This window comes from Calonectris borealis, chromosome 3 (assembly GCF_964195595.1).
Source record: "Calonectris borealis chromosome 3, bCalBor7.hap1.2, whole genome shotgun sequence".
Classification (NCBI taxonomy): Eukaryota; Metazoa; Chordata; class Aves; order Procellariiformes; family Procellariidae; genus Calonectris; species Calonectris borealis.
The window spans coordinates 69,512,603-69,527,207 of NC_134314.1; positions in this window are offsets into that span (position 1 = coordinate 69,512,603).

A 14,605-nucleotide genomic window follows, 5' to 3' on the forward strand; every position below is an offset into this window, starting at 1 on the left:
CAGATGACAGGATGAATTAAATCTGGAGGTGCCCAGTAATATAGACATACCAGATGATGCTCTTCAAAAAATGCTAACATAGTGAAATATGCAGACAGAAATCTTTACAATAGAATCACACTTACAGGGCAAATACAGAGCGATCAAGTAAATCCATATTGAGGTATAAGGCTGAACATAAAACATCTCCCAAAGAGAGAGGAATTCATAGATCATCTTATTCCAAGCTTTATTCTGTGCTTTTGGCTGGAAACAAGTTTTCCCTAGATAAAGGTTTCTGTAGAAGAGTGCAAGCATAATGTAAAAGTAAATCAAGTCTCAATCCACATGAAAAACATGGGAGATCTTGGATTTTCTTTATTGCGCTGTGCAGCTCTTTTCACTTGGTGAACATTCTGCTGGTTTTGTGATGGTTCATTTTTTCTCTTTATGAAAATATTTGGCAAAGAGTTTCTGGAAACCACAACAAAACCCTGAACAAATAGAGGGGGAAAGTACCTAGTACACGAATAGCAGCTCAATACCATAGTGTATGTAGTTATTGCAACTGAGCAAATAAAATTAGGCAAAAAACAACAACAGACAATATACATTAAAAAAAAATCAAGTTTCAAGACTTAAATACTAGAAGTAGACACTGGCACAAAAAAAGTTGGTGGGTCCAGTGGCTCCCTGATTGCTTTCTCTTTTATTTCAAAAATCGCTTACTCTCTGCATCAAGGGAATGTAAGACTGAAACATGGAAGAGGAAGTTTATTTTCATTATCAACTTTTCCGGTGCAAAGTGTTACACTAAAATAAGGGGATGGTTGCAACACTGCTATTCAAAGTGGATAATGTAGCATAGCCGCAGTGACTTTCAAGTTGTTTCAAGTCACTTTTCAGCTGACCTCTGTGTTTCATTTACACTGATTTTTCACCAACTTTCTGGTCACATTTAGTTACGGGAATAATGGAGGCCACGTGTGTTCCTAAAATTAGCTTGTAGGCTAATACTTAATAATACATGAGCTCCCTCCATACTACTATGTCGCTTAGAAGCAAAAAGAGAAATAGGGAAACGGTGATAAAAAGAGATCAGTATGGCAAACGGCCGTGGGAGAAACAGCGATGGGCAGGCCACTCCACCATTCTCGTGCTTACCAAGGGAGCCCCCACAGTACCACCAGCCCCAAGGTCGGTACCAGTGTCTTTGCTGTAGATGGCTGAAGATGGCAAATGAAAACATACGTTTGTTTAATTTCGTCCACTGCTCGCTCTGGCAAAAAAAGTCTCGGGCTTTTGCTGTGACTTTTGTCACCTACGGCATCTGCGGACTTAAACCAAGCTCCTAAGAGCTCATCGTTTTAGAAAATTCAGGTCACCTAACATACACGCAGAGCAGAGTAGCCTTCGATATTTAGGCTGTCATTCAAAAATCTCCAGAGAGTTACATGCCGGAAACTCAATTAAGGATGAAGAGCTGAATCAACACTGCGAGAGTCTGGGCTGGTGGTTGCCGCATTTTTAGATGTTTTGAACCTGAGAGGCCAGAAAACAATCCCATCTGGGCAAATGGCCTATTGCAGCAATCGGGATTAAGCTGACAGAAGTTTTCCATAATTTGTCCATTTCTTTAATAGCAGGGGCATATTGTTAAATTAGTTAATGGGAAGAAAAAATGTTTAACAGTTAATGCGATCCTTTATGTGGCGCACCATCTGCGTGTTGTGTGGTGAATGTCCCTGGATGGGGAAGAGAGGAAATCATACAGAATTTCAACCTTGTCTTCTTTATTGTCATTATCTTGGGCAAGTATGATAAATAATCTTATTTATCTTCTGGAGCATATACAGTTTTAATCAACCTATTAACCAGGAAGACATTTTTTACAGACTTTGGAAGGCACAAAAAAGACATTATTTCCCCATAAGCAGCCCATTTCATGGGCGCTGAGCACTAGACAATTAGAATGGAGTGAACAAGACAAGTTATTTTTCCTTTCACATCTAAATAAAGCTATTTGCAGAGACTTTAGTTAAGCATATTTGGGGACTAATCCTGGAATTCTGGAAGGGAACAAATCGGCTTTTGTAGACTGTTATGCAGAAAGTGTAAGAGAAATTTTTAATCCTCCATGTCCAAAAATCATCAGTTTTATTTGGTTGAACACTTGTTTCTATGAAAGAGGTTTTGCTGTTAACTGGAGCTTCAAGAGAACCAGTTCAGTTACTCATCAGCCTGACAACTGGAGATCCTGCTCTCCTTCCAGTTTGATGTGTCATCCTGATCATCAGCAGAGCAGGGAGGAGAGGGTTAACAATTAACAATTTGGGTATGGGCACAATTCTTCCCCTATGACTGCTAGCCCTCACTCTAGCTAGCCAGCACTCACCTGCCGGCGTAAGGCTTTCCTCTCCCAGGGGAGGAGGTGCAGCAGTCGCTGTCGCTCCACAGAGCTTAAGCAGTCGGCGCCATCGGCTCTGCAGCACAGCCTGCGGCTGGTGGGATCCCCTTCGTGAAGCTGCGTGAGTTGTTTGTTGAAAGCAGGGCCAGTACCTGAATATCTGCGTGTATGTGTGTGCGGGCGCGCGTGCATGTGCATGTGGATGCATACACGCATAGAGAGAGCGAGAGAGGTTTGTACAGCCATTAGACAAAACGTTACAGATAAATAATTTTCTTCTATATAACTTAATTACCAATGGCTAAGATACTAAACTGGGGTGCCAGTTTTAAAAGCCATGCGACCGGACAGGCAGTACGAATTTGAAACGCAGTCTTCTCAATCACAGGAAAGGTCCCCAAACCAAAACTCTATTACATATGTAGGGTTGAGGAACCCACAGGAACACCATCTGCATCAGTAGCTCCTGCTGAAGCTGTTTCATTTAATGTAAATAATACAATAGTTATTACACCAGAGAGAAAGAGAAAAAACTTGAGAAGCTGATATGACAATTTTGTGGTCAAGCTATTCACTTGGGATAGGAAAGGGTAAAGTTCAAGAATAATTAACACAAGGGGGGACAGCTTTGACAGTGGAGAGGTGTTGTGGTTTAACCCGGCAGGCAGCTAAACACCACACAGCTGTTCGCTCACTCCCCCGCAGTGGGATGGGGGAGAGAATCGGAAAAAAGGTAAAACTCGTGGGTTGAGATAAAGACAATTTAATAGGACAGAAAAGGAAGGGAAAATAATAATAATGATAAAAGAATATACAAAAGTGATACAAGTGATGCACAATGCAATTGCTCACCACCTGCTGACCGATGCCCAGCCAGTTCCCGAGCAGAGGTCACTGCTCCCCGGCCAACACCCCCAGCTTATACTGAGCATGACGTCATATGGTATGGAATATCCCTTTGGCCAGTTGGGATCAACTGTCCTGGTTGTGCCCCCTCCCAGCTTCTTGGCAGCCTCCTCACTGGCAGGGCAGTATGAGAAACTGAAAAGTCCTTGATTTAGTGTAAACACTGCTCAGCAACAACTAAAACATCAGTGCGTTATCAACATTATTCTCTCCTAAATCCAAAACACAGCACTATACCAGCTACTAGGAAGAAAATTAACTCTATCCCAGCCGAAACCAGGACAATATCCACCTCTTATTCTAGACCATCTATGTCATGCCCAGGTCCCACACTTTCCAATACATCTTGATTAATCACCACCACCTTGCCTGTCTTTTGATATATACACACAGACATTGTTCCCTAAGTCTATGGGCCATCCCTCTAAAATGTCCCTTGAGTTCATTTAGTCCATGACTTTGGGCTCTATCTGTCATAACAGTCCTTCAGGGCAGGAGAGATGGCCTGTCGTATTGGATTATTGCATGCTGAAGTCAGTTCTGGTTCCACCACCACTGCGCTTGTCTGGTTCTATCATCGCTGCACTTTGCCCGGTTTCATCAAAGTTCATTCTTCATTAATATGGGTGATTCTTACTGTAATACTGTTGATATGGCATATAGCAACCATATCAGTGATGACATACAGTATTATATAGCAATTAACATCATATAATTCAAATTGTTGGCTATTCTCACCCAAAATCAAATCCCCTTGAGGTACACATCGGTCTTCCCCATCCTTTTGCATTACCCACCAAGCGCACCAAGGTCCTTGAGCAAAGCAATCACACGGATGGGTTTGCCTTTGCCCGAGGCAGGAGTAACCCAGACTGTCTTCCCCAGCGTATTTTTTATGTGCACTACAGGGACTTTATCCCCCTCTACAGTACATAAAAGTTTTGATTGGGGAGGGCCAGCTCGAGTGATAGATCCCCTGGTGTTGACTAACCAGGTGGCCTTTGCTAAATGTGTATCCCAATGTTTGAACATCCCACCACCCATTGCTCTCAGTGTAGTCTCAATTTTCCCAGAGGCTGGTGCATGGTAGGGGATGTGATAGACCCACTCAATGCCATGCTCTTTGGCCCAGGTGTCTATAAGAGTGTTCCGGAAACGAGTCCCGTTGTCCGACTCAATTCTTTCTGGGGTGCCATGTCGCCACAGGACTTGCTTTTCAAGGCCCAGGATGGTGTTCCGGGCGGTGGCATGGGGCACAGGATATGTTTCCAGCCATCTGGTGGTTGCTTCCACCATGGTGAGCACATAGCACTTACCATGGCGGGTTCGTGGGCGTGTGATATAATCAATCTGCCAGGCCTCCCCATATTTATATTTCAGCCATCGTCCCCCATACCAGAGAGGCTTTACTCGCTTGGCTTGTTTGATTGCAGCGCATTTTTCACATTCATGGATAACCTGTGCAATAGCGTCCATGGTCAAGTCCACCCCTTGATCAGGAGCCCATCTATACGTTGCATCTCTTCCTTGATGGCCTGAGGCATCATGGGCCCACCGAGCTATAAATAATTCACCCTTATGTTGCCAGTCCAGATCCACCTGAGCCACTTCAATCTCAGCAGCCTGGTCCACCTGCTGGTTGTTTTCATGTTCTTCAGTGGCCCGACTCTTGGGTACATGAGCATCTACATGATGTACTTTTACAACAGGTTCTCTACCCGGGCAGCAATGTCTTGCCACAATGCGGCAGCTCAGATGGGTTTGCCTCTGACAGTTGTTCTGCTTCCATCTCTGTAACCACCCCCACAGGGCATTACCCACCATCCATGAGTCAGTATAGAGACAGAGCACTGGCCACTTTTCTTGGTCAGCGATGTCTAAAGCCAGCTCCTTCACCTCTACAGACTGGTTCGATTCACCTTCTCCTTCAGCAGTTTCTGCAACTTGGCATATAGGACTCCATACAGCAGCTTTCCACCTCCGATGTTTTCCCACAAGGCGACAGGACCCATCAGTGAACAGGGCATATTGCTTCTTGTTTTCTGGAAGTTTGTTATACAGTGGGGCTTCTTCAGCATGCGTCACCTCCTCCTCTGGGGATATTCCAAAATCTTTGCCAAAACTGGCTTTCAGAAGGATTTGAATTATTTTCTTCCCTTTCTCAAAAACTTGTTCTGCTGTGTTGCCCCACACGATGATGTCATTAATTTATTGCAGGTGTTCCAGAGCCTCACCCTGTTCCAGTGTGGACTGGTGTGGATCAGCCCATGGCAAATGGTAGGGCTGTGTTTCCACGCCTGGGGCAGTCGGTTCCAGGTCTACTGGATGCCCCTCCAAGTGAAAGCAAACTGTGGCCTGCCCTCTGCCGCCAAAGGGATGGAGAAGAACGCATTGGCAATATCAATGGTGGCGTACCACTTGGCTGCCTTTGACTCCAGTTCGTATTGGAGTTCCAGCATGTCCGGCACGGCAGCACTCAGTAGCAGCGTGACTTCGTTCAGGCCACAATAGTCCACTGTTAGTCTCCACTCTCCATTGGACTTTTGCACTGGCCATGTGAGACTGTTAAAGGGTGAGCGAGTCTTGCTGATCACTCCTTGGCTCTCCAGTCGATGAATCAGCTCATGGATGGGGATCAGGGAGTCTCGGTTGGTGCGGTATTGCCGCCGGTGCACTGTTGTGGTAGCGATCGGCACCTGTTTTTCTTCGATCCTCATCAATCCCACAACAGAAGACGGGGCAAGGTGGACAGCTGTTTAATTTCCTCCATCTCCAGGGCAGCTATACCAAAAGCCCACCAGTACCCTTTTGGGTCCTTGAAATACCCTCTCCTGAGGTAGTCTATGCCAAGGACGCATGGAGCCTCTGGGCCAGTCACAATGGGGTGCTTCTGCCACTCATTCCCGGTTAGGCTCACTTCGGCCTCCAATGCAGTTAACTCTTGGGATCCCCCTGTCACTCCAGAAATACAAATGGGTTCTGCCCCTTTATAGCCTGATGGCATTAGGGTGCACTGTGCACCAGTGTCTACGAGAGCCTTATACTCCTGTGGCTCTGATGTGCCAGGCCATCGAATCCACACAGTCCAGTAAACCCGATTGTCCCTTTCCTCCACCTGGCTGGAGGCAGGGCCCCTCTAGTCCTGGTCATCATATTCGCTATCTACTTCTTGTAAGTATGAGTCAGAAGTCCCTTTATTAAGATTGGAAGTAGGATCAGCTCTTCTACTCTTCTACACTGGAGACTGGAGCAGCAGTTTTCCTGGGAGAACCCCCTTTTGTGGTTGTTTTTCCTTGCAACTCATGTACCCGTGCCTCTAGGGCTGAGGTAGATTTTCCATCCCACTTCCTCATGTCCTCTCCATGGTCACGCACGTAAAACCACAGGGTGCCCCGTGGTGTGTATTCACTATATCCTTTCTCTTGAGCAGCGGAACACTTACTCCTAATACCTGAGATACTGGTCCGTACAGGTGGGGAGTAGGACATACCTTCTTTGAGTTGCTGGAACTCCCAGGGCAGTTTCTCCACAGCTGAGATGCAGGCCCATAGGGAGGAAGAGAGACTTTCTTCGTATTGCCAGAGTTGGCCAGCCAGTTCATCCACTGTTTGTCCCTCTCCGTCTTTTCCAGGTCATTACTGTCAATGAGTTGGCATATGACAATGGTGCGCTCGTTACAAACTTCCACCACATGGGTCATGTGCACTTGACTTCATCTGGATCTTTCAATACCTGCTCGTTGTTCAGGCCATCATAAATCATCTCCAGCACAGCTAATTCCCTCAGGTACTGGATACCTCTCTCCATGGTGGTCCATTTGCCTAGGCGATACATAACACCTTCCTTGAAGGAATACCTTCCTTCACTCTTGACAGGAGTTGCCTGCAGAGGCTGAGGCTTGTGCCCCTTGTCCAATGGCTTTGTCAATGCCCCCTTCCCTAGAAAGGATCCCAGCTGCTTGGCTTCCCTACCCTCTAATTCCAGGCTACTGGCCCTGTTATCCCAGCATCGGAGCAGCCAGGTGAGAATGTGTTCGCCTGGACGACGGGTGAAATCTTTTCGCATATCTCGCAGCTCACCCAGGGATAGGGATCGGGTGGTTACTGCCTCGTTTATGAGTTCTGCCTCTTCCTCCTCCTCTTCTCGTAATGACCTTGCTTTGGAGTAGCCTGCCTCATCCACTTCTTCCTCCTCCCCCTTCCTAGTAGGAGTTTCTTCCCTTACTAAACGAGCTGACTTTCGCATCCAATATTTCTTCTTGTGTATAGGGGTGACTGATACCAGCATGGGTTGGTTCTCTGGTTCAGCTGTCGTGAGGGTTGGAGTAGCCACAGTGCCTGTTGTTTTGTCATCAGATCCAGAGACCTTCTCTTCCCCTTGAGGGCACTGAATAGTGTTGAACAGGGCTTGGTAGGCATGGGCCAGGCCCCAGCACGTTGCAGTGATTTGTGTCTCTCTGGAATTGCCAGGGTGAACACATCCCAAGGATGTTCAAAATTCTCAAGAGCTATTGTGAATAGCCTGGAGGAGAAGAGGAAGGTGAAGGAGCAGGGGAAAGTGTCTCCCCTTGTCTCCCCCATAAATTGGCTCTCTGAGGAGAAAAGGAAAAGAGTGTAATTATTAATAGTTTCCAAGAGATGGTTCCCAAAGTGTGGCGATGATGGCAATGCTGAGTACAAATACCAGATTAGTCTCATGGCCAGTAATTTTATCATATCATAAGCCAGTGTTACCCAGTACAGCAAAATGATGACCTTAATCCAGCCCCCAGAAGTGATAAACAGCACAACAGGGAACATAGACGGCAAGTACAGTGTTACATAACACGACTCTGAGAACAAGCACAACTCTGAGTTGCAAATAACTCAGAATGGGAACATTTACTTTCATGGTTGGTTGGATTCTTCCAGTAGAGAAACATTTCCTGTATTCTCCCCAAAAAGAAACATTTTCACCTCAAGACTGAACTTATTTTTATCCTGTGCCACCGGACTTAATTTGCATTCGTCTCTTCTGTAAGGTCTCTGGAGTTCTTGCAAGCCATAGCAACTGGTTAAACTCAATTCCTGATTCCTATCCTTCCCCTTGGCTATTGGACTGTGACTTTATATTGATAAAACGTACTGGACAGGTTATTGTTCTCTACTCTGCTTGGCTACACAGCTTATTTATTATTTGGTACGACATCTCAAGAGTAGTGTGCAGATGATATGCAGAAAGTCTGGGATTCACTCATATATCTGGGTCTGGCTCATCACTTTCACACTTCGTTGTTCTACAGAGACACACGTAGATCCATACCAGTTCTTTATTACTCTCCTTCCCTTTTTGTTTTTAACCTTTTATTCTTTAAAAAGAATGACAAAAAAAAAAAGACAAGTGGTTTTAGATGTGTGGATTTTGGATGCTCACAGCGAGAGCTTTACTGATGATGGATAGACAGACAACACTGACCAACATTTTTTTGCAGCCCTTTAAAGGGGAAGGATTTTCAGATTGGGGACACAGTGTCACCTGCCTTTTTTTTTTTAATTTTGGCTTACTACATTATATAATGCATCTTTATGTTCTGTGTGACCATAGTGTGGCTCTAATATAAAAAGCTATTTTTATGGGTCACAGCTTTATTTTGATGTCAGTTATGAGAACACACAATGAAGTAAAGAAAATTTACTGCAGTGATCCTGTTGAAAAATAAAAGCTCACATACCAGGGATGACTTACTCGATGCTAAACACTGATCTGATATTAAAGTACCAGTATTACCTGCAGCCAATGCTTTTCAATGAGTGTACCGGATTTCTATTCCCAATTCCTATAGACATCTGCAGAAGCATACACTGAAATTCTCAATATTTGAACACTTAAGTGAAAAATAAAGTGCACCTTAAAAAATATACCACATACTGTATAATAAATTAATCTGATTTTTTAGGCCAATTGCTAGTGTACACTCACAAATGATAATAATTTTGCTAGTAGACTGACAAGTCACAACAGAATCACTTATGTTTTGAGTTAAGCTGTTTTCCCCTCCTTGTTCTTAACCAGCATTCTTCCTCTCCAAAACTTACTGCTCTGGGCCCTCACTGTCGTTAAGCAAGAGCAAAAATTTTCTCTGCACCAGCTTTTGCTGGCAGATAGAAGAATGTTGGAGAAGAATTTTTGAGTCCATGTCAGAATCCTGTGGCCCTTGGCTGGCCTGACCTCAAACCAGCTGTAACATGGTGGGTTTTGTGAGGGTTTTCTTTTGGTTTTTGAGTTTCTTTAAAGCTGAAACTTTGAAGCTCAAAATCCTCAGAAGGAACAGAAAGAAAAACCTCATGCAAACAAATACCACTGATCTTTACACAGCTTTGATCTCTTATATATCTATAGTGCCTTTCATCATGAAGAAGCCCAATAAGATTTATAAACTGCCTTCAAAGGGAAATATATTATCCTCTATACCACAATGTGCACACCACTGAAAACCAGTCTTCAGACTAGATGATGATCCATAGCATGATGTATATTAATAGGCACTAGGGCACTAATTAGCAAATACAGAAGAAGGATCTATAATACCAGAGAAAATAGTACAGACCTCAGCTTTTAATGGCACATTTATCTAAGCAGAAAAGAGAGGCATCTTTAAGGGACTCATGGAACTACAAGGGCAGCCTGACAGCATGTTACCTCAGTCCTGGTCACTACCTCAATCCCAGTTAGCCACTACATCTGGTCAGTTTGAGACTGTCTGCATCCTTGGAAGCTGTTGCCATGTAAAGGATTCCAAGAGGAAAAGACAGAGGATCCCAGCAGTGTCTGCACACACGAGCATGCACGCACACATGCACGGGTGACAACTGAATCCTCAGCTCACACTGATGTATGTGGCTGACTGGGCAGGCTGCTCCAGCCCTGTGCCCATCTCAGACCTCGGGTCTCCTCAGCTTTCCACGTAGCAAACACCCCAAGGCCCCTCTACCCTTCAAGACGCTGCAAGGCAGACAGCACATGTTAAGAGAGATACGGTGGCGAGCAGAGGAAAGAATCTGGTCACGGGGGCAGAACAGCCTTTTGTGAACCATTTCAAACTCCTGGGTGCAACAACCCCTAATGCTGGGGATGGCTTAGCAGGTGTTTTGTGCTCTCAGATATGCCAACCTATCTGCAGGACAGGGGCTTCTGCGTCTCCTCTAAACATGCACTGATACCCCACAAGACTTCCGCACAGAAAATTTTACAGGCACATTTCTGTTCCCTCTCCAGATCTCTCTCGAAAATCCTGGCCCTAGGGAACCCAGCAGAAACAGCTCTTCTCCCTCCCTTCCATTAGCCAGAATCTTTGATTAACTGAGCCTCCGACTGTCTGAAAATTGCAGGCACCCTTGAAGACTTTCAGGTAATTGCAGTCTCTACTGCATTTCAAAGCTAAGGCTTCAGTTACTGAGCCATCTCCATAATGTCTGATCAATGAAGTGATCAATTAGGAATGGGAAAATGAGCTACGGTACAGCAAGTGGAATGGCTAATGACCTAACACGGAGAAGTCTTTTAATCTCTGGCTCCCATGACTGCATGCTGACCCGCTCCCCCACAAAGCTAGCAGGGTCCTGGAAAGTTGAAAATTACCATAAAAAAGAGAACAAATGGATACCATGTAAAAATCAATTAAAACTAGAGGCACTGTAAGGACCTAGAGTGGGCTCAGGAAAAATTCGAAGTGTTTGTTTAACAGATATGTGAGATTGTTTGCCCTAGTAACTGTGACTCTGTTTGATATGTATGAGGCTTTGAATATTTTATAACAGTGATGGCTGTGTTCACTTAAAGGCAGCTGCTTAAAAAAAATTAAAATTCCAGAAAACACTTTGTCTTTCAACTCAGCATTATGTAATGTTTCAGGCTTGATACCCATTTTCTTTGAAGGCTCTTCCTACAGATAACATCAGAAGTGTCACCCAGGAAAGATGTTTCATCTAAAATAAAGTGTTGTTGAGTCTTTTTGGTTTTGTTTTGTTTTCTTTTTTTATTCCACTGACAGATAATGAGTGTTAATGCTTCATCCGAAACAAAAAATGATAGCTGAATTGGAAGAGTGCTGGAGAGGAGGGCACTGGGGAACACATTTGTGAGCCATCTCACAAATTCTCAGAGAAGCCCAGGCAGAAATTCAGAACATCACATCTTAATAGAACATAATGTACTCCAGAAAGAGTAGAGATAATGTATCCTAATGTATTCAATATTTGCCTTTGATGTAAGCTTAAGCATTATTCCATATGTTTTACTCCATCACTAAATTAATTTTGGTTGGAAACCATCACACATTAATTATCAAATATGACTAAGCTCCAGCTCACTTGTTTTCCTAGGTTATTTGATGTCTGCTGCGAGACGGTTACATTGCAGAATTTTGTTTATAATAGCTGTGGCTAACATGTTAACAGTCACTCTGCCAGATTTGCTAGCTATCAGGCACAAACACAGCTCAGCTGTCCACGGAGGAGACTGTACAGGAAAGGAAAGACCTGAGCCTCGTCAGACACTTTGCACATGCACAGGGACTTCTTTAAAACAAAACAGAATAAATTAGAATCTGTTTTTACAGGGAAAGAATCAACCCATTTGGACCAAACATTTCATATCTTGCACAGCAATTACTGCAAGCAAACACTTGCTTGAGTAAAGAAATTTATTAAAAAATATATTGTCAGTTTTACAGATCACTTCCTGACCTAATGCTTTACTTTGTTTTGAACAGCTTTTATGTGAATTTTCAAGAACATTTTAAATAATAGATGTGCCATAATTACAGCCTGTGTTTCTTATGAGAGGGGGTTTTACTATTCAGATCTTGTCATTTTAAGATCAAAAGATTTCTATTTCAGAACTGTCTTCCTTGCTGAGCTCTAGACAGACAGAATACTTCATGAGTTGCCAGATCCTTAGCTGTTGTAAGCTCTATTACCATTAAACTAAAGACATGTTCCTGAAAAATCCTTTATTACACAAGCAGCTTATTGCAGTACTGCCCACGCTTTTTTAATAGAGAAGCCCACATTCCCTCTGAAAAAATCTAGAGACCATCTTGTGTGAGTGATACCAGAGGGTTTTTCGTCTAAAGTCAACTAGCAAAAAATTTGACCTAACAGTAGAATTTCAGGGTTTATCTATTTGCTTACTTCATCATGGATGTATGCAGCTTTTTGCAACGTTTCATCATGTCTTGTTGGTTACCAGAGATCCCTGAATTACACAGTAAGAATAATTCTTTATAGTCGAAGAAACTAAGGGGAAAAATTTATGCTTTGGATTTTCTAAAGCTTTTCTTCGTTAACTCATCATGATAAAGTAACAGTTCTATCAAAAACTAAAGGTTTGTAAATCTAGACCCTGTTGTATGAAAAACAACTCATCCAATCTGCCTCATCAGTCAGATGTGGAGAACTTGCCCTGCTCACAGGTAGGGGAGGCAGTGCTCAGGTAGTGAGGAGGTAGTATTCACAGCTGGTATTTGGCTGTTCAAATTCAAGGCTAAATGACAAAAGCAGTCTGAGCACAATAATAATGGCAAAAATCACACAAACTGCAAAAGCTTCAGCCCAAATATTTTCAAGGGCAAAATCTCTCAAGAAAGATGATTTTTCCTATTATGTGTCACTTCAAATGTTGTTAAGAAAAGAGATTGCTTCCAAGTTTAGGCTCTGACAAAAGATACAGTTTGGGTTAGAATGGAGATGTATTAGTTCTACTTATGACCTGTCTCTAGTGATGTGCCAACCTTGAACCATTTGCTTATTCCTATTAAAACTCCTGCTAGCTTCACTTGAGGCTTTAATGGGACATTCGTTTAAGGGGATGTAAGGGGAAAAGTAAGCCTCCTCTTCCTGTAGCCGCATCCTTTGACATCCCCTCAGCTGAGCTAGCAGCATCAGTTATGCAGCTGAGTGACAGTGCAAATCAGGAGCAGATTCAAGCTGAAAGACAATTTCTCTCAAAAGGATTATTTCCCAGCTGCTCTGGTTCCCTGACCTAGTGCATCACGGTTCCTCAGCTTGTGCTGGCACAGTGCACAGGGCAGGGAAGATGGGGACTATTTTTGAGCAGCAATGAAATGCCAAGCCATGATCTCAGTGAAGATAGACCTGGAGCCTTTGATTGTAAAAATCATAACCTTAATGAACAAGAAAATCCATTACAGTTCTGCATGGTTACTTTCACACTAAGCTAAATTCTGCAGGTTTTAATCACTTTTTACCAAAACTTCCACAGCCAATGAAATCTCACTGAAAGACAGGTAAAGCTTGGTCCACTGAAACATAAAGCTTTAGAAGAAGGGTGAATGGCAAGGAAGGAGGAAAGACGTGACAATGGCAGAGGTACAATAATTAATTTTTAGAAAATCTTGAAAAATAAATCTGACCAAAATATTATGTAATGAACACCAGACTCTCATCTTGTAAGACAATGTTTGGAATTAAATTTTACTTTTTTTTTCTTGTCCTGCTGGCCATCTGTTATCATTATTCCACTTTCCATTTAAAAAGCCTTCTCATCCTTAGCAGATGTTCAGTTTTTCTACATGTGTGTTTTGTAATTCCTCTCAACTCTACTAATGGGCTTTGTACTCTCAGAACTACAAGTTTTCTTAGATTGCCTCCACAGTGTCTGTAACATCCTCTTAAAATTTGAATAGAAAGCTATTGACGACTCCCTACTTTGAGAAAACAGTATTCAAACATCCTCACAAAAGCCTTTGCAGTTATCCCTAACGAGCAGTGGCTGTAATCCCTGGAGTCCCTATTCATTCTGAAATACAAAGTTGAAAGCCTTAACTAGCTTTACTATAACTCCTAGCTGTCACAAAAGAAATGGGTTGTCTGTTCACATGGTAGGGAAAAATTTGAGCATGGGATATATATCTGATACTCCTTGCACGTGGACTGAAACAGAGTTTTTCCGCTATTTTGTGTTGTATAATAGAAGTCAGTGTGTGTGGTTAATGGTAAAACAAGTAAGGCAAGTAACACAGAATGCCGTTTTGCGTCCTGCCAGTCAAACGAACATAAAGGATGCATGCCTCCCATGTGACAGGTAGAGGTACGAAAGGTCAAATATTTGTATGGCATATATTGCAGCGCAACTGCTTCCTGACATTCATAAGTTTTAAGTTTTCTAAAATAGGTATGTACCTGTTTCCTTTAATATATCTGTTAGCACTTTCTCTTCCCCACCTCTAAATTCTCTCCTATTTTATAAAATAATTATACAGTTAGACTTTGTACCAGTGGCTGGTAGGAGAAATAGAGGTAGAAACAGCAGAGG